General features: G+C 41.1%; 1 protein-coding gene and 1 pseudogene across 16 annotated transcripts in view; one reads left to right on the top strand and one right to left on the bottom strand.

Moving 5' to 3' along the window:
* Positions 1 to 24,128, top strand: part of LOC125932768 (uncharacterized) — a 789,340-nt gene that overhangs the window by 387,275 nt on the left and 377,937 nt on the right. The gene's annotated exons all lie outside the window — the stretch shown is intronic.
* On the bottom strand, positions 17,897 to 19,254 carry LOC125932767 (heterogeneous nuclear ribonucleoprotein A1-like; annotated as a pseudogene).

Below are 24,128 nucleotides of genomic sequence, written 5' to 3'. Positions count from 1 at the left end.
AAAAGGCCCCGAATAGCCAAAGTAATTTTGAAGAAGAAGACAAAGCAGGAGGCATCACAGTCCCAGACTTAGCCTCTACTACAAAGCTGTAATCATCAAGACAGCATGGTATTGGCATAAAAACAGACACATAGACCAATGGAATAGAATAGAAACCCCAGAGCTAGACCCACAAACGTATGGCCAACTAATCTTTGACAAAGCAGGAAAGAACATCCAGTGGAAAAAAAGACAGTCTCTTAAACAAATGGTGCTGGGATAACTGCACAGCAACATGCAGAAGGTTGAGACTAGACCACTTTGTCACACCATTCACAAAAATAAACTCAACATGGATAAAGGACCTGAATGTGAGACAGGAAACCATCAAAACCCTAGAGGAGAAAGCAGGAAAAGACCTCTCTGACCTCATCGGTAGCGATCTCTTACTCGACACATCCCCAAAGGCAAGGGAATTAAAAGCAAAAATGAATTACTGGGACCTTATGAAGATAAAAAGCTTCTGCACAGCAAAGGAAACAACCAACAAAACTAAAAGGCAACCAACGGAATGGGAAAATATATTTGCAAATGACATATCAGACAAAGGGCTAGTATCCAAAATCTATAAAGAGCTCACCAAACTCCACACCCAAAAAACAAATAATTCAGTGAAGAAATGGGCAGAAAACATGAATAGACACTTCTCTATCCAGAAGACATCCAGATGGCCAACAGGCACATGAAAAGATGCTCAACGTCGCTCCTCATCAGGGAAATACAAATCAAAACCACACTCAGATATCACCTCACGCCAGTCAGAGTGGCCAAAATGAACAAATCAGGAGACTATAGATGCTGGAGAGGATGTGGAGAAACGGGAACCCTCTTGCACTGTTGGTTGGAATGCAAGCTGGTACAGCCACTCTGGAAAACAGTGTGGAGGTTCCTCAGAAAATTAAAAATAGACCTACCCTATGACCCAGCAATAGCACTGCTAGGAATTTACCCAAGGGATACAGGAGTACTGATGCATAGGGGCACTTGTACCCCAATGTTTATAGCAGCACTCTCAACAATAGCCAAATTATGGAAAGAGCCTAAATGTCCATCAACGGATGAATGGATAAAGAAATTGTGGGTTGGGGCACCTGGGTGGCTCAGTCGGTTGAGCATCCGACTTCGGCTCAGGTCATGATCTCACAGTCTGTGAGTTCGAGCCCCGCATCGGGCTCTGTGCTGATGGCTCAGAGCCTGGAGCCTGCTTCCGATTCTTTGTCTCCTTCTCTCTCTGCCCCTTCCCTGCTCATGCTCTGTCTCTCTCTGTCTCAAAAATAAATAAAAACATTAAGAAAAAAAAAATTAAAAAAAAAAAAAAAGAAATTGTGGTTTATATACACAATGGAGTACTACATGGCAATGAGAAAGAACGAAATATGGCCCTTGGTAGCAATGTGGATGGAACTGGAGAGTGTGATGCTAAGTGAAATAAGCCATACAGAGAAAGACAGATACTGTATGTTTTCACTCTTATGTGGATCCTGAGAAACGTAACAGAAACCCATGGGGGAGGGGAAGAAAAAAAAAAGAGGTTAGAGTGGGAGAGAGCTAAAGCATAAGAGACTGTTAAAAACTGAGAACAAACTGAGGGTTGATGGGGGGTGGGAGGGAGGGGAGAGGGGGATGGGTGTTGAGGAGGGCACCTTTTGGGATAGGCACTGGGTGTTGTGTGGAAACCAATTTGACAATAAATTTCATATATTGAAAAAAAATGTTCATGTGATTATATAGAAATCATAATTTTCCATATCTTGTGAAGCAGAACATGATAAAAATATACCATAGTTTATTCAATATTGTTTCTTCAGTAGATTTTTATAAAACTTTTATGTAAAAGTTCAAAATTGTCCTGTTATAAACAGTGCTGCCTTGAACAGTTTGTATGTGTCTCCGTGTGGATCTATGCGGTGTTTCTCCAGTATAGACACTAGATTTGAAAGGAGCAGTGATTCACTGGAGAGCTGACTTCTCAAAGCAAATTGTAGAAGCCAATTCAAAGCAATGATGATCTTTAAATCCGGAAGGGAAAGAATGACCAAAAATTCAACACACAGAGATGATATTTTTTCCATAGTGTGTTTTCTAAATTAATGCATCAAATTATCAATGGCCAATCATTTAAAAAATTATATTATTTTCATGTTTTTAGTGCCTCTCTCACACTCTGAAAGACTACTTGTTCAAATGATAAATTGGAACATATGCCCCTTTCTGGGTAAGAGCATGTTGAGTTTTGCTAGAAAGTGCCAAACTTTCTTCCAAAGTGACTGTACCATTTTGCATTCTCATAATCATTGAATGAGATTTTCTGTTGCTTCACATCCTTTCCCACATTTAGTGTTATCAATGTTTCAGATTTTAGCAGTTCTAGTAGGTGTGTAGTGATGTCTCATTGTTTTAATTTTCATTTCCCTAGTGACATATGATGTTTAATATCTTTTCATATGCTAACTTACCATCATTACATCTGCTTTGGTGAAGTGTCTTTTGGATCTTCTGTCCATTTTTAATTGGGTTGTTTATTATTGAGTTTTAAGAAATCTGTATATTTTGAGTATCAGCCCTTTATCAAATACATGTTTTGCAAAGGTAGTTTCTCAGTCTGTGGCTTTTCATTCTCTTAACGTGTCTTTTGCAGATCAGAAGTCTTTAATTTTGATGAAGCCCAATTTATCAGTTTTTTTTTCTATCATGGATCATGTATTTCCATTTTTGACAATTTATTTCTACTAATGTATATTTTCTACTAAAAATCAAGTTCTCAAGACAGGACAATGGTACTGGTTTTGTTAAAAACAAAAACAAGTAACAATTTTATTTTATTTAAAAATTTTTTTTTAAATGTTTATTTTTCTGAGAGAGAGACAGAGCACAAGCAGGGGAGGGGCAGAGAGAGAGGGGAGACACAGAATCCAAAGTAGGCTCCAGACTCTGAGCTATCAGTACAGAGTTTGATGTGGGGCTCGGACCCATGAACCATGAGATCATGACCTGAGCTGAAGATGGTTGCTTAACTTGACTGAGCCACCCAGGCGCCTCAAAACAAGTGACAGTTTTAACTCACAAAGGATGAAAATATAAAAAACATCCATCTCATAGTACATACAATTATAATAAACTGATTAGACGTATACTAATAAAACATTTAAGACTTTATGTACATACGTATGTACCTTAAAACAAGAAACACAGAACACCCCTAATCTTAAACATATCGTGTCTACTGGGAGAAAGAACATTGCTGATTTGAGTCTAATCTTTTCTCTAGTAGGCAAACAGAAAAAATGTGGTGTATCTTCCTTCATTCCTTTCCTGTGAATCTGTGTCTTTATATTTAAAATGGGTTTCTTATTGACAACATATATTTGGATCATGGTGTTTTGTACCCCCCCCCCCCCCACTCCACTGTTATAGTCCCTTAGTGGGGGTATTTATGGGTATTTATACCACTGACATTTTAAAGGACTATTGGTATATTTGGATTGATGGCTACCATATTTTTACTGTTTAGTGTTCATTGTCCTTATTCTTTGCTTTTGTGGGGTTTTTTTTGTTTTGTTTTGTTTTATTTTGTTTTTGGTCTTTATTTTCTGCCTTCTCTGGTTTTATTTGAGCATTTTGTAGGATTCCATTTGTTTTTCTTGTCTTAGCATACGTGTGTGTGTGTGTGTGTGTGTATACTATATGGTATAGTGTGTTTATACACACACACACACACACACACACAGATGTATGCTAAGACAAGAAAAACAAATGGAATCCTACAAAATGCTCAAATAAAACCAGTGTTTGTGCGTGTGTGTATGTATGTATGTATGTGTATATATATATATGTATACATATATATGTGTGTATATATATATGATATATATGTATATATGTATGTATATATAGAGTGCGTATATACAGTGTGTGTGTGTTTATATATATATATATATATAGAGAGAGAGAGAGAGAGAGAGAGCACGAGCATGCATGCACGCAAGAGAGAGCGAGCCTAATAAAAATAAAGCGGTGATCATTAGGTGGCAAAGTATGTTCTTTTTTAGTGGTACTCTTATGTTTGCAATATACATTTACAACTAACACAAGTCACTTTTAAGGAACCCTATATTACTTCATATGTAGTGCAAGTACCTTTTAACAGAATATATGTAACTCCTCTCTCCCATCTCTTACAGCATTGCCATTATTCATTTCACCCATCTAAGCACTAGTCTCTTAACACATTGTTACTATTATTAACAAACTGCTACCTGTTAGGTCAACCAAGAATAAGAAAAAAAAAATATTTTATCTTCATTTATTCTTTTTATAGACATCTTCCTTTCTTTATGTAGATCTGAATTTCTGATCTCTCTCATTTACTTCTTAAGAATTTTTATTTGCTTGATAAAGTCTTTATTTCTCCTTTACTTTTGAAGGATATTTGCTGAACAAAATATTCCGTGTCGGCGATTCTGTAAACACTTTAAATATTTTATTCTATTCCCTTCTTACTTGTATGATTTCTGCAGAGAAGTCTGATGTAATTCTTATTTCTCCTCTTCTATAGATAAGGTATTTTTTTCTGTGGCTTCCTTAAATATTTTTTCTTTGAGTTTATTTTCTGCAGCTTGAATATGATATGCACAGGTATCAATTTTTTAATATTTATCTTGGTTTATGTTCTCTAAGCTTCCTGCATATGTGATTTGGTGTATATCATTAATTTGGAGAATTCTATTACTGTTGCTTCAAATTTTTCTTCTGTTTCTTACTCTTTTTTCTCCTTATGGTGCTTCCATTGTGTGTGTGTGTGTGTGTGTGTGTGTGTGTGTGTGTGTGTGTTTTAATACCTTTTATAATTGTCAGTAGTTCTTTGATTTCCGCTCCTTTCATCCTTTTTTTTCCTTTTTGAATTTCAATTATGGAAGTTTCTATTGACATTTCTTCAAGCTTACTTATCCTTTTCTGGATGATTCTTTCCTTTCTATTGGTGAGTCATTTAAAGGCATTCTTCATTTCTATTACTTTGTCTTTAGTTTCTAGCATTTTCTTTTGATTCATTCTTAGGCTTTTATCTATCTGCTAATATTACCTATTTATGCTTGCATGTTACCCACGTTTTCCATTAGCATGTTAGCTTAGGAATCATAGTTGTTTTTAAATTTCTAGCCTGACAATCCCAACATCTCTGCTATATCTGAGTGTGGTTCTGATATTGGTTCTTTTCAAAATTTTTTTTGTTTTAGTATGAGTTGTAATTTTTTTTTTTTTTTTTTGAAAATTTGACATGATGTACTGGTTAAGTAGTCCTTTAGTGTAAGGTTTTTTTGTATTTCTGGATTGGGGTTAGGCTATGTTTACTGCCTATGGTAGCTGTAGGTATCACAGGTTAACATTTCCTCTGATGTCCTTGTTTCCCTCTCATCTCTTGGCTTTCAGTTTCCCTAGGGACTCCTTCTTAAATAGAGTCTGAATCATGCAGTTCTTCTGATTGGATTCTATTGTTATTATACAGAAGCCCTATTGAAGTGATGGAGGGAAAGCATTCTAAAGTACTGTGACTATGCATCAGTCTTTCAGGGAGCCTGTGCCATCAGCTGTGGCCTTTACAAGTGCTTCTCAGTTTTGTTTTGCTTTGCTACACTTAGGTAAGACAAGAAGGCTAAAGGGAGCTAGAGTTGGGTATTTTCCTTCACTCTTGTGGAAGTCCAGAGACAGCTGGAGTTGGGTATTTCCTCCCCCAACTCAGAACATTTAGACTCTGACAAAACCCTAGAGAGTTAGGCTTTCATAAAATAGACTCTTGAGGGCAGGCCTGTTAAGAAGAGCAGAATGCTTCAGGCTTATTTCATAATGGCTGCTTTTCCCTTCCTCTGCTGGAAGGAAGCAAGAGGGAATTTTTCTCTGATCTTTACTGTGAGAACTTGGTAGTGTTCTTGGAAGTAAAACACAAACTGTAGGGCCCCCAAGTCTGGATGCTGCTAGAGATTTTAACTCTCAGATTTGAACACATTGAACTATCAGCAACTCTTCAGTTATAAGTTATATTTTTCTTTCCCTGTTATTGGTTCCCACAGAGTTTTCTTCTCCTGGGTTTCTGCTCTAGTAAGTTGTAATTCTTGGAATCTGCTTGTCTGTATCTCCAATTCTGGGTGGGGGGCATTGGTTTTCCCCGTGACCCCCATTATCTGGTGAATCAAAGAAGAGTTGTTGATTTTCAGTTTGCTTAGCTTTTGTTGCTGGATGAAAGTAAATACTTCCAAACTCTTTGCATGCCAGACTGGAAAACACGCTTATAGTACTTTTATTTAGTTGTTTCTAATGTTTGTTTCTTCTCCCATGTGCATTGGGTACAAATGTAACTTCCGAGTGAGCAGGGGGCCTTTCTGTCCCTTAATGCATGCATAAATATTATTGGTTCAAGTGCCCATACTACATACACAACTTGTGAAAAGTCCAGTGTCCATTGAAAGATTTTGAAATTTTTAAGGGAATCATGTTTCATGGCCTTTAGCTCACACCTTTTGATTCTTCTATTAGGTTAATGTATGAGTCCACTCAAAATCTGTGCATGTGGTCCCATTTATTACATTAAAACAAATACGCAGATGTTCTCTATTAACCAAAGACCTTTTGGTGTGTAGACAATTTTAGTAATGTTTAGAGACCACTTGAAAGCTACTAACAATATTAGGCATTTCTGGTCATTCAAAAAGTTTCTAAGTAATTGACACCAACTAGAGTTCTAGACTTCAGCCAAGTGACTAGGTCCACTTCCATTCTTCTCTCTCCCCTCCCTTTATGGAAGCAAAAGAAATATAATTAACATAACCCATATTTTCATTTTTTATATAAATTATGTATATGTAGTAATTCAGCACCCTACTTGCTTTGTACACCATCCCTCTGATGCACCTGTCCTACTACATTGCCTTCAGGACCCTTGCTGAAGTATAATCCATGGAAACACTGGCATCACCTGGGAGATTGTTAGACATACTGAATCTCAAATCTAGGTCAGAAAAGCATAGCCTTTCTTACAAACTCTGCAGAAATCCTCTTATATCTTGTCCAGAATCATATCATATGGCCACCTCTGCACAAAGGTACACTATTGGAAGGTCTAGTTTGGGCATTCCAGGCTATAAAAGATGATCCAAGAGAGAGATTTAGAGTGGGCATTAAATGAACTAAACTCATGGAATCTGCCACAGTTATTTCCTCCTTTTGAAAATGAAGAAATTGAATTCAGAGAATCTGTGGCTCTCCTGAGGTTCGACATGAGGCATTTGGGGATCAGAAATTAAATTCAGGTTCACCATCCGACAGCATCGTAGTTGCCTCTGATTTTCTTGCGTGTTGGTAATGAAAACCACCTGTGAATAAGCTTGGCAAAGAAAAATGAAACTTTTTTCAAACATTCCAAAATTATTTTTTTCTTTTTCACCATTGCTTCCTATTCAAAACCTAGTGAGAAGCTTACTTGAAAAGAACTTTTATTTTTCTTAGCCCTTTTCTTCCTGTTCCTGCCACTCACTAGCTTGTTATGTGCTGGCATGCAGAAGGTCAGATTGGAAAGCTCTTTGCAGCTGTACTGAGCTAGGGAGATGCTGACTGGCATCAAACAAAGACAGGACTGATGAACTCGTCAGATGCCCTTGTATTATAGAGAGTGAGGAATGGATTTTCTGTAATGCTATTAAAGCATGAAAATCAGCTGCTCAGGGGAATAAATGGTAACTTGCTGTCTTTCACAAAATAGATAACTCTTTGGGAAGCTCATAACTTTATTGTATGTTACGATGGGGTGAGGAGGGGTGTGTGTGTGCAAGTGTATGTGTGTATGTGTTGTAGTTGTGGAGGAGGACACAGCTCATTATTTCCACAAATATGAAAAACTGTGTTGTCTTAGTGTTGTCAGAAGGGAAAAAAAAAAACGTGCTTCTAAAAATGCCTGTCACACATGTTTTTCTATGAAGCTGGAATTTCCAGTATATTCTACTTGTCTTTGGCTCATCTTTCTCTGAGAACGTCCACTGAATCACTTACCCAATAGAGGAGGAGAGTGAGGGACTTAATAGTGACCTCAAATTCTTGACAGCTTGTCAAACAGAGAATGGTGCCTGGCTTCTGTCATTATGTCAGGTAGACCTGATTTCTTCCCCCTGCCCCAAGAAATAAGGGAAAATTGCACATATTTAAAATCCTTCCTTCGTATATGTAGAGACAATTATGTTTTACAATGCTTCAGCCCCCAGTGATACTGATGGTCTTTATATTGGCATTTCTGATAACATTAGTTAGTAGTCCCTTGACACATTTTATGAACTAAAATGGCATGGGTGAAAGATGACACATTGTGTGTTATATCCTCCTTTAGGAAATTTATCAAGTATATTCATATGCAAACTGCTGTGCTGTAAGAGAATCCATTTAGTTTTGTTTAGCTCAATAATTCCCACACTTACTTGGATTTGTATCCCATTGTACATAGCACTTGTTTAATGTAGGAAACAAGCTGTGTGAGACACTCTCCGTATATGTGCTCAGGGGGTGGAGGAAACCTGGTTTGTAACTCCAGCTCTGAACTTGTAGGTTAGAAGGGAAGTAGCCTAGCCTCTGCTTTTCTCTTAGCATTGTTGGATCAAAAACGAATTAATTTTCTTCATATTAAAAAACTGAAAATTTTTTAGCCTAGGAGACTGATTCATCAATTAGATGGTGGTAGAGATCGAGGAATGACTTAGAGTTAAGTTATTGATTTGCAATGGCATATCTTAATTTTAGTTGTCAAAACTTTTTCTCCCCAATCCAGGGCATGTTTCCCTCAGTGTTAGAGACTGGGTTAGGAGGCTTAATGTCGCTGACTAAAATAAAATGAAAGCACAGTTGCAGGGAAGTGTCAGGGACATTTCACTGAGGCAACACTCAAACAGGCCATGTGAATCAACTCCATTCCAAACAGCGCCATTTTAATGATTGGGATAAAACTGTTCTTTCATGCAGTGCTTATTTGTTTATTTTGTGCTTAAAGGTATAGGAAAGCAGAGAGAATAATAGAAATCACCTTTAGTTGCTCCCTTTGGAAACTAATTTTAACATTTTGCTATTTTTGTGTGAGATATGAATCCACACATTTATATGAAATTATATATAACGGTATATATTTTAATGAAACCTCATAGGTAAAGGCAGAGTTTTAATTCTTGTCCCCAAACCATTTGTCTCTCTCCCTCCTTAGACATACCTACCAACCTGAAGTTGGCTTCACACATTCCCTGTGAATGTTTGAGACTTGAATATTATATTTACCAGGGTTCTGTTTCTCTCTCCCTCCCTCCCTTTCTCTCTCCTACCCTTTCCCCCTCCTTCTCCCTCTCTCTATATAGATATATATACATCTGCTGGGTATCATAGTCTAGCCAAGTTGACACATAAAATTAATCAGCACATATGCTGTATAATTTTATATTTGGAAAGAATTAATATATAAATTGCTTTCTGTATTTCTATTTTTAAATTTCCCAGAAATTATTTTTTATGCAACTTGTATTTAAAAAAAATTTTTTTAACGTTTATTTTTGAGACAGAGACAGAGCATGAACGGGGCGGCGGGGGGTGGCAGAGAGAGAGGGAGACACAGAACCCGAAGCAGGCTCCAGGCTCTGAGCCATCAGCCCAGAGCCCGATGTGGGGCTTGAACTCACGGACCGCGAGATCGTGACCTGAGTTGAAGTCGGACGCTTAACCGACTGAGCCACCCAGGCGCCCCATGCAACTTGTATTTTTTAACTTAACATTAGGTTTTTAAGTTCTTTCCATACTGCTGTATATAAATCAAATCCATTCATTTTAAATGCTATATGATATTTCAGCATATAAATAGTCCACAGTTTATTTATTTTATTGATGGACATTTAACTGCAATTGAATTACATTCCTGACACGTCTGCTATCATTCACGTACAAGAATTTCTCAAAAGCATATACCAGTTGTAGGATTGAAGGGTTACCTTGAAGATGCAGTCAAGATTTTTTCACTTTGGTGATTTGGTTTCCTCCTTTTAATTTCACATGCTGAGCTTCTTCAAGTAATATGAAAAAAATCTATATGATGTTTGTCTTTTTACATTGAAATTTAAGCATTCTCTATATCTTCTCAATAACTGTTGTATATGTTATAAATACCTTCTTCAAATATAATTGTTTATGATGCCTTTGTTAAAAGGAAGATTTTTTTTGTTTTATCATATTTTTCTTGAAGGTTGTGTGTGTGTGTGTCTTTCTTGTAGGATACAAAAATGTTCTATACATTCTAAGAGTTTCAAAAGGTTTTATTTTTGGTTGTCATGAAAAATCAAGTTTTTGCATTGTATTTTGGAGTTAATATGTTTAGAATTTACTTGTAAAAGGATATTTTAAAGGAGAAATGTCTTTATACACTTTTCTGATTTTATAAGCACCCACAGTATTTTTTATACTGGTTGAGATACTCTTATCAAGATAAGTGAGTCTATAGTCAGCCAACTTATCAGAAGATGTGTAAGAGTAGGCTCCCAAGGAAAGTAATTTATAATTCTAGGAGGACAAACATATTTTTATATAAGAAACATTCTGACACATAGTTTATTACAGTAAATATTCATAATGGTAAAGTCAGAATTCATCAGTCCTTGGCATTTTAAAAATGAATTTTTTGATATTAGGAAAGTACTTTGCCTCTTTTAAGAAGTAGGCTTAAGTAGAAACTAAATTTTATTGTAACAAGTTATAGTATATTTCATGGTAACTGGTATGGAAATGATCACTGATATTCTTATCTACTCAGGCAGAGGCTAATACTTAACCCAGGGCTTTACATTCTCTACAGTGTTACAGCCTTTCAAGGCTCCTAATATCAAAACTTTTGCTCTCTGCTCAACCAGGTTTTAATTAGTACTGAATTTAAAATATTGAAGTTTGTATTTTTCATGTAATTATTTCATCTGAAATTTATTTTTAATCTATGGTATAAAATAGAAGGCATTTAATTTTTTTGTCATCATCCTCATCATTTGTGGTGTGAATGTGTGATGCCATTTGTCTACATCCCCTCTGGTTTTTCAATATTCCATTTCCCCCAAGATTTAAGTTTCCATTTAAATCTGAGAATTATTCTAACATTTGTTAAAAACAGCAGGACAGACTTTATTGAATAGAAGGGGGAATTGACTGTTGTTGTAGGGGAGAGAGACTGAACTCAATTACGTATACAACAGAGAACAGTAGAAATGTATAGCCAGGGAACAGAGAGAAAGGGAGAGAATGGAACATTAGTAAGAATAACTTGGTTAGGGGGTGTCTGGCTGGCTTAGTCAGTGGAGCATGTGACTCTTGGTCTCAGGGTGATGAGTTCAAGCCCCACGTTGGGCATAGAGATTACTTAAAAAAAAAAAAAGAGCAACTTGTTTAGGTATTAAGGGTGGGAGGGAAGAAGAATTTGGTTAGACATTAATGTTGTAGGAACAGCAGTGGGATTAACTATCAAGGGTGAGGAGATGCTCCATAACTGGCCGTGCAAGATCTTTGCTAAAATGGCTCAGCAGTCTGAAGAAGAGGGTATCAGCGGCCTGATGAAGAGGGTTCAAAGGAGTCTGGCTAAATACTGGTCAAAGGGTCTTTGTCACCCCAAACCAACTTCTCATACATGTGTGCCTGTTTCTGGGCCGTGTTATGGTATTGATCTTTGTTGTGGACTGAGTTGTGTACCCCCCCCCCCCAACAAATTCATATGTTGAAGTCCTAGCTCCCTATGCCACGGGATGGAGATTGGGAGAAAAGAAAAGAAAAGTGTGGTCATACAGGTGAGCCCTAATCCAAAAGAACTAATATCCTTCTAAGAAGAGAAAGAGTCAGCAGAACTCTTGGTTCCCCACCATCCCCTTTCCGTGTTTTTGACAGAGGAAAGGCCATGTAAAGCTATATTAAGTAGACAGTTCTCTTCCAGCTGGAAGGATTGCTCTCACCAGGAATTAAATTGGTTGGCACCCTGGTCTGGGACTTCTAACTCCAAAACTGTGAGAAAATAAAATCTCTTGTGTAAGCCATCCAACCTATGGTATTTTTTTATGGTAGCTCTAGCAGACTAATACAATCTCTTTTTTGTTTGCTGTGTTAACACCCAATTGTCTTAATTACCATGCTAATAATTGTGAAGGAAGACCCCATTCTGTTCCTTTCTTTTTAGATTATCTATTTTTTTCTCCTTATTGGTATAAATTGATTTTAACATAAGTTTGTCTACAATCCCATCAAAATGTTTGTTGGAATTCTATTGGTGTTAGAGATTACTGTGTGAAGAATTAAAATTTTCGGATATTGATTTTTCCTACTTAGGAAAACAGTGAATCGACCTATTTATTCAGATATTCTTTCCTATTACGTTTTATAACACATATACATTTATTTCTTGATATCTTAGAGTTTTTTGCAATTGTAAGTGGTATATTTTTCTCTGTTACATTCTGTAGTTGTTATTTGATAATGCTGATATGATGTCCCTTTTATTTAACACTTCCGTGTCTGTCTTACAAATCAAGGTCATGCTCTTTCATAATCACAGTGAAATTGAAAGTTTACAAATTTTACATTGGTGGATACTATTATGATTTCCTATTGATCTTGCTCAAATCTTACCAGCTGTCCTAATAATACACTTTATAGTCAAAGATGGGGGAAGATTAATTTTTATCTGGTCCTACACTCATTCCAGAAGCACACATTGCATTTAGTATTTAGTTGTCATATTCCTTTTGATTTGTTTAATCTAGAACAGGTCCTTAATTTTTCCTTGATTTTCATGAGGTTGGCATTTTTAAAAGTTCAAGCCATTTATTTTCTGGAACATCTTTCGTTTTCATTTTGTGATTTTGTCATGACTAGGTTAAAATTACACAGTTTTGGCAGGAACATCATAGTGGTGATGTAGTGAGTATACTTTTCAGTATGTCATACCAGTGAGGACGTGCTGTCAACTTGTCCCACTACTGAACATAACTTAGATACCTGATTAGTGTGCATGTCTGCTAGATTTCTTACTGTAAGAATAGTATCTTTTTTCCTTTGATAATTAATAAGCTTTGAAATGATGTAAATATTCTAATCCTAATCACTTCCACCCACGGATTTTAGAATTTATTCATGATTCATGCCTAAGTTAATTATATTATTGTTATGAAATGATTTTCTAGTGTCATCGTTTCCTCTACATTTATTCGTTGGCATTCTAGTGAAAGGAATAGATCTCCCTTCTATTTAATTCATTTCTGTTTTTCTGTATTTATTTGCTTATATCACCACAGACTCCTGGATTGTTTTATCTAATGAGTAAGAATCTATAACTGTTACTCTAATCGTCACATTTTTACTGGTTTGTCCAGTGGGCGCCCCTTCACTCTGGCTTCTGTTGTTATGTTGACACACCCCTCTGTTCTCTGAGCATTTCCTTACTTTATGGCACAAGGTGTTTCAGATTCATCCATGAGTTTCCAGCCCAGTCTGAAAGCAACCATTTTTAGTGAGGATTGCAGGGTCCGTATATTGCAGAATGGCATTTAGAAACTAAGAACTGGGTGCTAAATATACTCATTACTGTTAGGGTGTCCTTGCTGCTAAACCCTCTTTAGTATGCGGAAATGGTAAATACATAAACCCATGCGCAAATACACTTTTCTATTTCCATACATGTTAGCTATCTATATTAAATTTCTAAATATTTACCTCCATTTCTAATACAACATTATAGGTCTAATTTTTTAATATATTAAAATATATTAATATATTAATTTAATTAAAATATATTTAATATAAAATTAATTTAATTAAAATATATTAATTTTTAAAAATATATTTATTGTCAAATTGGTTTCCATACAATACCCAGTGCTCATCCCAAAAGATGCCCTCTTCAATACCCATCACCCACCCTCCCCTCCCTCCCTCCCCCCATCTGCCCTCAGTTCTCAGTTTTTAAGAGTCTCTTATGCTTTGGCTCTCTCCCACTCTAACCTCTCTCTCTTTTTTTTTTCCTTCCCCTCCCCCATGGGTTCCTGTTAAGTTTCCACTTTTCCCTATTTGTCAATGCCTCCTTTTCCTCTCATTATGACACTCTGATAGCTTGGTTATTAGCCATTCTGGTATTTTTCTATAGGTCTCTGAGTCTGTTAATTTTTTTCTTTTCCTTTTTCCTCTCTTTATATTGAATGGTTTCTGTTAATTTATCTTCAAGTTCAATAACTCTTCTTTTTTTGGCATCTCCATTTTGTTGCTGAACCACTAGGAATTTTAAAGTTTATTTTATTATGCTTCTCAAATATGGCTCTTTTTTTGTAGTTGTGAAATTGTGTCTTTCTATTGTATTCGAAAGTGGTTGCCCTTACATCTCGGAAATGGTTGTGGTGGCTTCACTATAGACTTTGATAATACCAACAATCGTGTCCTTTCAGGGTTTGCACCTGCTGAGTGTCAGGTCTTGGTTCTTCTTTTCGTGGTAATTTTAGATTATGTCTTGGACATTTTGAATATGCTGTGAGATCCCGAGTCCTTTAAAAATCTTTTGGAGGGGCACATGGGTGGCTCAGTTAAGCTTCCAACTTTGGCTCAGGTGATAATCTCGGCTTCATGAATTCAAGCCCTGTGTCAGGCTGTGTGCTGACCGCTCAAAGCCTCGAGCCTGCTTTGGATTTGGTGTCTCCCTCTATCTCTGCCCCTCCCTCGCTAGTACTCTGTCTCTGTCTCTGTATCCCTCAAAAATAAATAAAAACTTTAAAAAATTAAAAAATCTTCTTGAGAATACTGATTCTGGTTTGAGGTCAACAGATTGTCAATCTGGAGATGTCAGTGTCCCAAGTTCTGACCCACCAGTATTGGTAGAAGGGGATAGTGTTACATAGGTCAAAGGGTATCCAGCGATTTGTTAGCTGATAGGAACCAGGACAGCCCCACTCAGAAAGGATACACTTAGGTTCTAAGGGCTGAGCTATTCTTTCCTTGTGCTGATTGGCTTGATCCAGGCAGAGAAGGTCTGACTAGAACAGCTTGACTTAGGGTCTCACAGTCTAGGCATGTATCTCAGGAGTTGAGAACCCACAGCCTATGGTCTTCTCATCAGTGGATGCTGGGATGGACACCATAAGAAGGGATAGCTACTCCTGTGCATATGTTCAGCAAGCCTCTTCTGCACCAGCTTGCTGATGCCTTGCTTCCCTCCTTGACTTGTTTTGCTTCCCCTCACTCCTCACCCTCACTGGTCTTGCCTTCCCATTGCTTGCCATTCTACTACATTAACATGATCTTTTCTGACTCAGTTTTCTAAAATGTATTATAAATTCTTACAACGGTTATGAACAAACAGCCTTTGCCATCGTTTTTGTCTATTTCATCTGTGTAGCAAGATCTACTCATAAAACAATGGCTTTGAAATGATGCTTTGTATATTCTTACATGAAATGGTTTTCAAATCAACTTTAAGGTAAAATTTACATAAAATAAAGGCATCCATTTGAAGTATACAGTTCTGTAGGTTTTGACAAGTGTATATACTCAAGTACCCACCAATGTAATTAAGATATAACCGTTGCTATTATCCTAGAAGGGCATCAGTGACATCCCAGGTGGCTTCAGAAGGGAAGAGGCTGAGGGATCTCATGACCCTGTGCTGCTTGACCTCCCTTCCCACCTTAGCACTTGCCCTGCTGTGGCCATCCTGGCACCTCTTCACTCCCCTCTCCAGACACTGCCTGTCCCAGATGGCTCTGCCAAGAGCCCCGTCCCTCCATAAGTTCCAAGTTGCTTAAGTGGCCTGGCTTTGCGTTGTCTACCCTCTCATGACCTCTGGGGGGAAAGGACCATCTGATGCACAGACACAGACCAGCAAAGATACCTTGCAGGGCCGGTGGCCAGGGAGTGTGCAGACCCTGCTGGTGCCAAACCTGCCCACTTGGGCATCAGGGGTCTTGAACATTCGCCACTCAGTGCAGGGCCCATCCAGTGCCAGACACCTGTGAGAGCCGGAAGTTGGCAGCACTGGTGAGTTCAGCGGAGGTTGGGCCGCTGACCTTGAGCTTGCCTTTTGGCGCATTTTTGTCATGCCCTTCACTCGTGCGCTTTTCAAGTCGTATGTCCAAGGATGTGTCACAAGCATGCGACAAATCAGTGAGTGCTTGGCCTCTGAGGAGGAGGCAGCTAGGAGGCCTCTGCAGGCTTCCGAACATGTAGTAATAATGTACAAACTGAGCTTCAAGGGCCACTCCTACAGCTGGCTGCACCCCGGCCTGGACATCGCCAGCCCATTCACCCTCTCGCCCATTCATCTGCTCTGGGGTCATTTGCTGGCCCTGAACCTCTCCTCGGTCTTGTTCACAAGCCATTGTTGTACCAAGAGGGCTGTCTTTACCCCTCTGTTTGACATCACCCTTGAAAGGCTGTGTGCCATCCCGCAACTCAGAGCCCCTCTTGGGGGAGCCCCCTGCTCCTTTCCTGGCTGGACTCTTTGAAGAAGCTGGTTCCCTCTCTTGGCAACTGCATGATGTTCAGCCCCTTGGGAATGGTGGAGTCTTCCAACAGGGGCCCAGGCAGGCTTCCTCTGCCTTGTGAGCTGCTAGACTTCTTTAGGAGGCGGGCCAGTGCTATCCAGTCACAACCCTCCCCCCCCCCCCTTTCCTTTACTATAAGAGACGGAGCCCAGGGCTTTAGCAAAGTGCCAGAAAGGCAGAGCACAAGAGGAAGACAACCAGAGAAGTAGCCCTGCCACCACTGCGTCTCATCCCCCACCCCCAGAGCAGTGAGAATGTATCACCAGCATCTAGGCTCCTGCAGACCTCTGGAGTCTTCACTGCCTTTCATGCAGTCTGGGGCCTGTGAAAGGAAACCTCAGTTCAAGCTCCCAGAAGACAACTGAGGTAAGAAATCCCAGGTGTCTCTTAGCTGCTTCCCTGAAGTCCTTGCCATCAGTAGTTCGTTACAGCCAGAGGTGTCCTGCCTGTTTGCAGGAGTGAACCAGATGCAGCAGGTCTCTCTAGCCAGCCACATCCTGATCCCTGCTGTAAAAGAGGCGGAAAGTGCTGGGTGAAAACCAGGCCATTGGCCCAGTTCTCCAGCCTCACTGATGTCAGGAAAAAAGACACAAGGAGAGAAGTTTCCAAAGACACTGTGCAGTGAAAATTCTCTACCCGCAAAATGGAAAAGGTCAATGTCACCAAAGCTTCCTTGCCTGCCAGTGCCACTTTGTAGGGTCAAGGTGAACTAGCCCTCTCTCTTTCCTTGCCCCACTCCCTCCAAGCTTCCTTGTATAGCCGTTGGTGGAGTCCTAGGCTTGAGAAGAAAGCTGAACTCCAGTGGAACCACGAGGTCTTGGAGGAGCAAACTAAAGCCCCTTCAGACTAAAGTGCCACTCAGCCTGCCTGCTCTTTCTCTTGGCCTGTGCAGGGGTCTGCAGGCTCCCAGCCCTCACCCACTTCCTTTGTAGAAGCTGGCCACAACCGTGTTATTGGTTGCCATTGACTGGCCCACGCAACAGGTCCTGTTTTCCTCCCTGCACCTTCCCCCACACCAGATATTTATTATGAAATGAGATGTACAGTGCCTACTCCCCTTCTTTTCCCCCCAGTCATAGCTGTAGCATTTTATACTTCTGAATACTCTCACCTGCTAGCATCTCAACCCTCCCCTCCAGGCCTTCCCCCTGCAGAATGGAGTCACCTCTTCCTATGTGTGTGGATTCTCTTCCCTTGTTCTTGTGGACCCCTCCTCCCTTCTTTGCCCTCAAGCTCATCTCTTTGCCAGTCACTTCCACTGTTGCAGCCAGCACATGTGACTCAACCAGCCTGCCTGCTTTGTTTGTTTGTTTGTTTGTTTTAAAAGACACATTTATTCAGCGTCATGATCAGACTATTACATTTAGCAATCAACAGCATGGGTGCAAAAAAAAAATCTACATTAAAACCCTTTTTTGGAATGCTTTACACTTTCCACAGAACAGAAACTAAAATAACCTGTTATACAATTAGTCACAAATACAGTCCTCGAGTTTTTTGCCCATACACATGAGTATTGTCTAAAACATGTCTTCTTTGTAGCAGCTAGGCCCTGCCACCACTGTGCTTGGCTGAGTTCACAAATCTGTTGTAACCTGTAGCTTCCCTGTCACTTCTCTGGCTCTCCTCTCCTGCTAAGCTTTGTTTCCTGGCAGTAATTAAAACCTTCTGCCACTGCCATAGCTACTGCTGCTGCTGGAACCGCCATAGCCACCTTGGTTTCGTGGTTTGGCAAAGTATTGGCCTCTACCACCATAGGGGCCAGAGCTTCTGCCTCCAAAATTTCCTCCTTTCATGGGTCCAAAATTTGAAGATTGATTGTTGTAATTGCCGAAATCATTATAGCTTCCACCACCTCCAAAGTTGCTTCTATCGTTACCAAATCCGTTATAGCCATCCCCACTGCCACCATATCCACCACCACCTTGTCTGCCGCCAAAGCCACCTCGCCCACTGAAGTTTCCTCCACGGCCAAAGTTGTCATTCCCACCAAAACCACCTCCACGACCACCACCGAAGTTCCCAGAACCACTTCGACCTCTTTGGCTGGAAGAAGCACTAGCCATCTCTTGCTAAGATAAAGCTTTCCTTACTTCACAGTTGTGGCCGTTCACAGTATGGTATTTTTGAATGACAGTCTTGTCTACAGAGTCATGGTCATCAAAGGTCACAAAAGCAGCCACTGCCTCGGTCAGTCATGATTTCAATCACTTCAATTTTCCCATACTGTTCAAAATAATCTCTTAGATGATGTTCTTCAGTGTCTTCTTTAATGCCACCGACAAAAATCTTTTTCACAGTTAAGTGGGCACCAGGTCTTTGAGAATCTTCTCTCGAGACAGCCCTCTTTGGTTCCACAACTCTTCCATGCACCTTGTGTGGCCTTGCATGCATGGCTGCATCCACCTCTTCCACAGTGGCATACGTGACAAACCCAAAGCCTCTGGAGCGCTTGGTGTTTGGATCTATTACCACACAGTCCGTAAGCGTTCCCCATTGCTCAAAATGGCTCTTCAGACTCTCATCGGTTGTTTCAAAGCTCAAACCTCCAAAGAAAAGCTTCCGCAGCTGTTCAGGCTCTTTGGGAGACTCTGACTTAGACATGACGGCGGTGGGAGGGGAGACTTTCACGATGCTTACTCGGCGGCATCCACGGGCAGAAAGGCAGCCTGCCTGCTTTGTACCTGGGTGGAGCTGATCTGGACACCACGTCCCTATCCCAGGCTTTCATCTTCAGGTCTCCCCCAGACTCAGAGATAAGCTTCCTCCTGCTTGTCCAGGCATATTGCAGTATGCAGCAGATATCCCCAGCCTATCTACATTTATGGTTAGCAGCTTCACTCCAACTCACAACCTCCTCTTTGGCCCACGGGTCACCTCTCAACCCCCATTTTGGGCCCCTGCTGAGTAGTAGCCAGGAGCTGCTCTCCTCAGTGCCCTGGTACATACTGGCTTCTCTCTCACTGTTACCATAGCCGCTTCCCCTCCAGTAGCCAGCACATCTGCAGACTCAGCATCCAAACCCACCTTTGACTCTGATGAAATTGATATGGACGCCATGACTCCTTCCCTGGCTGCCATCTCCCCATCTTCCCCATCTCCAATGAGAGTTTTCCATTTTCCATTTTTTATGGCCCTTCCTTGTTCCGAGAACATCCCGCCCAGTGGCAGCACTGCTTCAGCTCTGATATTCACCAGCTGACTACACCCTCAGTCAGCGACCCACGTACAAACTTCCACCTTTCCTTTGACGTGGGAGAAATCACACAGCCAACATTTGTTCTCCTGGTGGGCTAGAGCCTAAAGCCACCAACTGCGACAGCTCTCTCCCCTTTGGAATCTTTGCAGCCCCAGCACTGGCTCCAGACTTAGCCTCTCTTGTAGCCCAGCCACCCAGTGGAAGTGTGGCCCTATCAGTTTTTGTCAGTTTGACCTCCCTCTGTTAGATCTTTGGCATCCCTGTCGGTACTCAGCTGGCCTTTTGTGATACCCTGGTGTTGGCGAAGGCCTAGCCAAGTACCAAAGTCATGGCCCGGTTGCAGCTGGAGAGGCCAGCTCTATGGAAACAAACCTGTCTTAGGAGACACCTTCCTTCCTGCCAGTGGTCAGGTGCTTGGGTCTTCCTTCTCATCAATCCATGACCATCCAGAGCACTCCTGCTACTACCAGAGGAGACAGCACTGCTGAGAAGAGACATGTGCCAGGAGACAGTTACTCCTTGTGGTCACATCACCTGAGGCCCTTCTGATTAGAACACATCTGTAGGCAGAAGGGCCAATAGCATATCAGTGTTTGGAGATACTTCTGCCTTTTTCCCAGAACATCTTGGGGCTCTCTGACCACTGCATGTGTACTGCAATGCAGGGCCTGGTGCCATACCTGCACTTACAGCCAGTATTGTTCCTGCCTGTAGTCAGAGCCCCTGGGGCCTACCTGTTCAGAGCACGGGTGTTGCAGTATGGGGGGATGGCACCACACCTGGGCTTGAAGCTACTTCTGCTCCCGTCTTCATTCACAGTACCTAAGGCCCACCTGTCCAGAGCACTCACGGTACAGTGGGAATTGACAGATTTGTACCTATGACTGGAGGCCCCTGTATTCCTGTCTCTGTCAGAACACCTGGGGCCCCCTTGTCCGGAGAACAAGTGATATAAGAGGAGGGGCCGATATGATATCTGTGTCTGGAAACACTACCATTCCCACCAATATTTGGAACGTGTGTGGGGTTTGTGTTCAGAGCACACCAAACCCTACAGTTTTAGGGGGACACTTCCAGTCTCACATTCTGTCAGAATGCCAGCGATCCATCCATTCAGGGTACCCCCTTTGACTTTGGGGGAGCCAGCATTACTGAGAAAGTACCTGTGCTTGGAAATACTTTAGGTCAGAGTGACTGTGCCTCTGATATGAGCACAGCAAGCAGTTGTCTTGCTTTTAGGCCACCCATATCACCAGCCCAGGGCTTCACTGGAGACAGCTGTTAGGCCTCCATTCGTATTCCTCTAGTGCAAGATCCGGGATCTCAGCAACTAAGCAGGAAAGGTTTCCTCTAGGAATGGCAGGCCACCACAATACCCCATGAATGGACCTTGCTTTGCTGGTCAGAGGCTCAATATCTTTTGGCTATGTGAAACAAACCTAACCTCTCCTTGTCTTCCTAAAGTAAGCTGGAGGTTGAACACCTCAGAGTGTGTGTATATGCAAGTGTTAGAGGGAATGGAGCAGACGAGGCCAGCCACGTGTCAACACACTAGACTTGAGAAGTTCCGCCAGACTCAAGTAGGAAAGAGCTCTGTACGTATCGTTAATCAAGCCCTCCCTGGCTTTGACTGTTAGCCTGGCAGATCCAAGGTCTGGGTCAGAAGCAGCAAGACACCCACTGCTGCCTGTAGCTGTCCCTTTCCCATTTGCCTCAATGAGCTCTTATCTATCCCCAGTTGTAAATACGTAAATCTTTATTAACTTGTCCTCTGTTCACATGTCCTTTGCTCTTTGACTCAACTGGAGAAAGAATTGACTTGTCTAAGTGTTGATGTGCTGAGTCAGAATGAACTGTACGAAATTTCCTGGGCCCATGACTAGGATGCGGGAGCCCCTACACTTTATGACTATGCATGCTGACTTCTGTGGCCTCTGTTTCCAAGTATAGGGATGACAGCGCAGGAGGACATGAGTCCAGAGGAGGGAGAGAAGAGGTAGTCACCCTTGACTTTCTCCTCTGACTCTCACCATTCTGACCTCCTCTAGGCCAGACCATTCCTGATGTGGGTTAGGAAACCATAAGTCGCAACTTTAGTCTTTGTAAAATGTTTAAATATATTTATGTTGCCTTTTTACTGGGTTAAGCTTAGATCAATGCCTCCACATTCCCACCTTAGCAAGAGAGAATGGGCTTTGCATCCAGGCTCTTGGGCCTGGAGGGACAGAAGAAGAAAGAGCTCATACCTGTTCTGTAATGATTGAAAAATTTAAGTCTAGGATGTTCCATGTTACCTAGAAGTTATTTTCCATAATATGTCTGAAAATAAGTGGTTAAGGCCTAGCTGGAAAAAAAATAAGAACAAAAATAAAAAACTCAAACACCTGTCTGGCTCTAGTGCAAATCACTAAAATATCAAACTGCAAGAGTTACAATTTCACCCAGTTATAGCTGACCCTAGAGTTAGTCTGTGTCTCCACTGGGGCTAATTTCTGAAAGCACTTCTTTTCTAAGCTCTTTCACAACCCATGAGAATCATCCTAAGATGGGGGAAGAGACCAGCACAAGCATTTCCCTTTGCTCCTTCTGAATTATCTTATTAAACATTTCTCCAGTGAAGACTCTACCCCTGACCCTGAGCTGGGCTCTAGTAACATAGACTTGAAACACATCTCTTGCCCCTGAGGAATTTACAATATAGTAGAGGAGACAGATGAATAACCAAAATTTACAAGTGCAGGCATACACGATAGGTTTATGGGAGCAGGTAAGCAGGACATAAAACTAAGTCTGAGGAGATAAAACAGGAATTGTGCCTTTAAGAAGAGGAAGCAGCCTGGTGGAGAAGGGCTATTTTCCAGGTCAAGGAAAAAGTGTGGAAGGCAGAAAACAAAGGTCAGTCATGAACTCATGGGACACCAGGCAGGTGGTCCAGTGTGGCTGGAGAGAGAAACCAAAGCTGAAAAGTGCAGCTGCAGGGAGAATGGGTGCAGGTGATAGACAAAGTTATATTGCAAGGGGGGAGGAGGGGGAGGTGTCCATGATTCTGAAAGTGTAAGTTATCATGAAAGGGTTGTAAGCAAAACTGTGAAGAGATATCTAGGTTGTAGAAATGTCCCTGCGGCTGGGTGTAAGCATTGAATAGGTGCCAGAACAGGGGCAAGGAAGCACGTGGGAAACTTTGCATTGACTCGAGCAAAGACCAGACAATGAGTTGAGGACATGACAGTGGGTATGGCGAGGATGTAAAATGAGAGGGAGGCTAAGTGGAAGACTACAATAATACAGGCCTGTTCTACCATCTGATTTGGATAAGGGGACATGAGTAGTTTTGCAAAAACGAAATCAGTTTAATTTTTAATAGTATGAGATGCTTATGGAGGATTCAGGTAATATTGAGAAGGCACTTCATTTGCTCATCAGTTTCCTGTATTTATTTAGCCTCTGGGATGGGATAAGGACTCTTCTAAGTCATAGCATTAATTACAAAAAAGGCCAAACCCCAGCCTTTGTGGAGCCTGCATTCTAGCTGGAGGGGAGAAAATAAACAACAAACATAGTCAGTAAATTATCTGGTAGGTTAGCAGCAGCTAGTGCTATGGAAAGTAGGGCCTTTGTGCCATGGGGCCTGACCCTGGCAGACGTGCCCACTCAGCCGAGTGGGCTCAGCTGAGTGGGCTCTGAGACCAGACGCTGCTGGCTCCCACTGGTTTTTCTGGTCCTCCAGGAAAGCTGCCTACAGTGTTGAAGGGTTATTGGTGAGCTATTTGGAAGTGAGGGCAGGCAGGCAGACGGGAGGAGGCAAGGAGGCCACACTCTCTCCTAGTGCTTTTCACTGACATCACCCAGTAGAATATAGTGGTGAAGTTAGACTTCTGAAACTTTGTGTGGAATCACATTATGAATGAGTGGCTAGAGATCCAGGGACCAGGAGCCTGGTGTGGCAGGATGCAGAGAAACTCTCACTGATGGATTTATCCACCCACCTTGGATGAGCAAAAGTTTAAAGCTATCAGGTAAACTCCTGTTACTCTGCTGAGCTTCCCTGGGTCCAATTGTGCACGGGACTGTGTACAGCCCTCACAGCAAGCTCTGTGCTTTGGTCGGGTCTTATGTCTCATGACTTCTATACTGGAAAGGAGAGGGAACATGAACTGAAAAAAAATCTGAGCTGCCTTAAAATGGCTCTTAAAGACAGGGTTGAAATTAATTCCAGAAATGCCCTGCACAAAACTCAGAGATGTCGCATAACCTTTTCCAATCTCACCATCTTTGTCTGCAAAATGTAAAACTAGTTCCTGCTTTCCAAAGCAGGCATATTATATGCAAGT

Source organism: Panthera uncia, chromosome D2 (assembly GCF_023721935.1).
Source record: "Panthera uncia isolate 11264 chromosome D2, Puncia_PCG_1.0, whole genome shotgun sequence".
NCBI classification, from domain to species: Eukaryota; Metazoa; Chordata; class Mammalia; order Carnivora; family Felidae; genus Panthera; species Panthera uncia.
The sequence above is the reverse complement of the archived record's forward strand: the minus strand, read 5'-3'. Positions and strand labels throughout refer to the sequence as shown.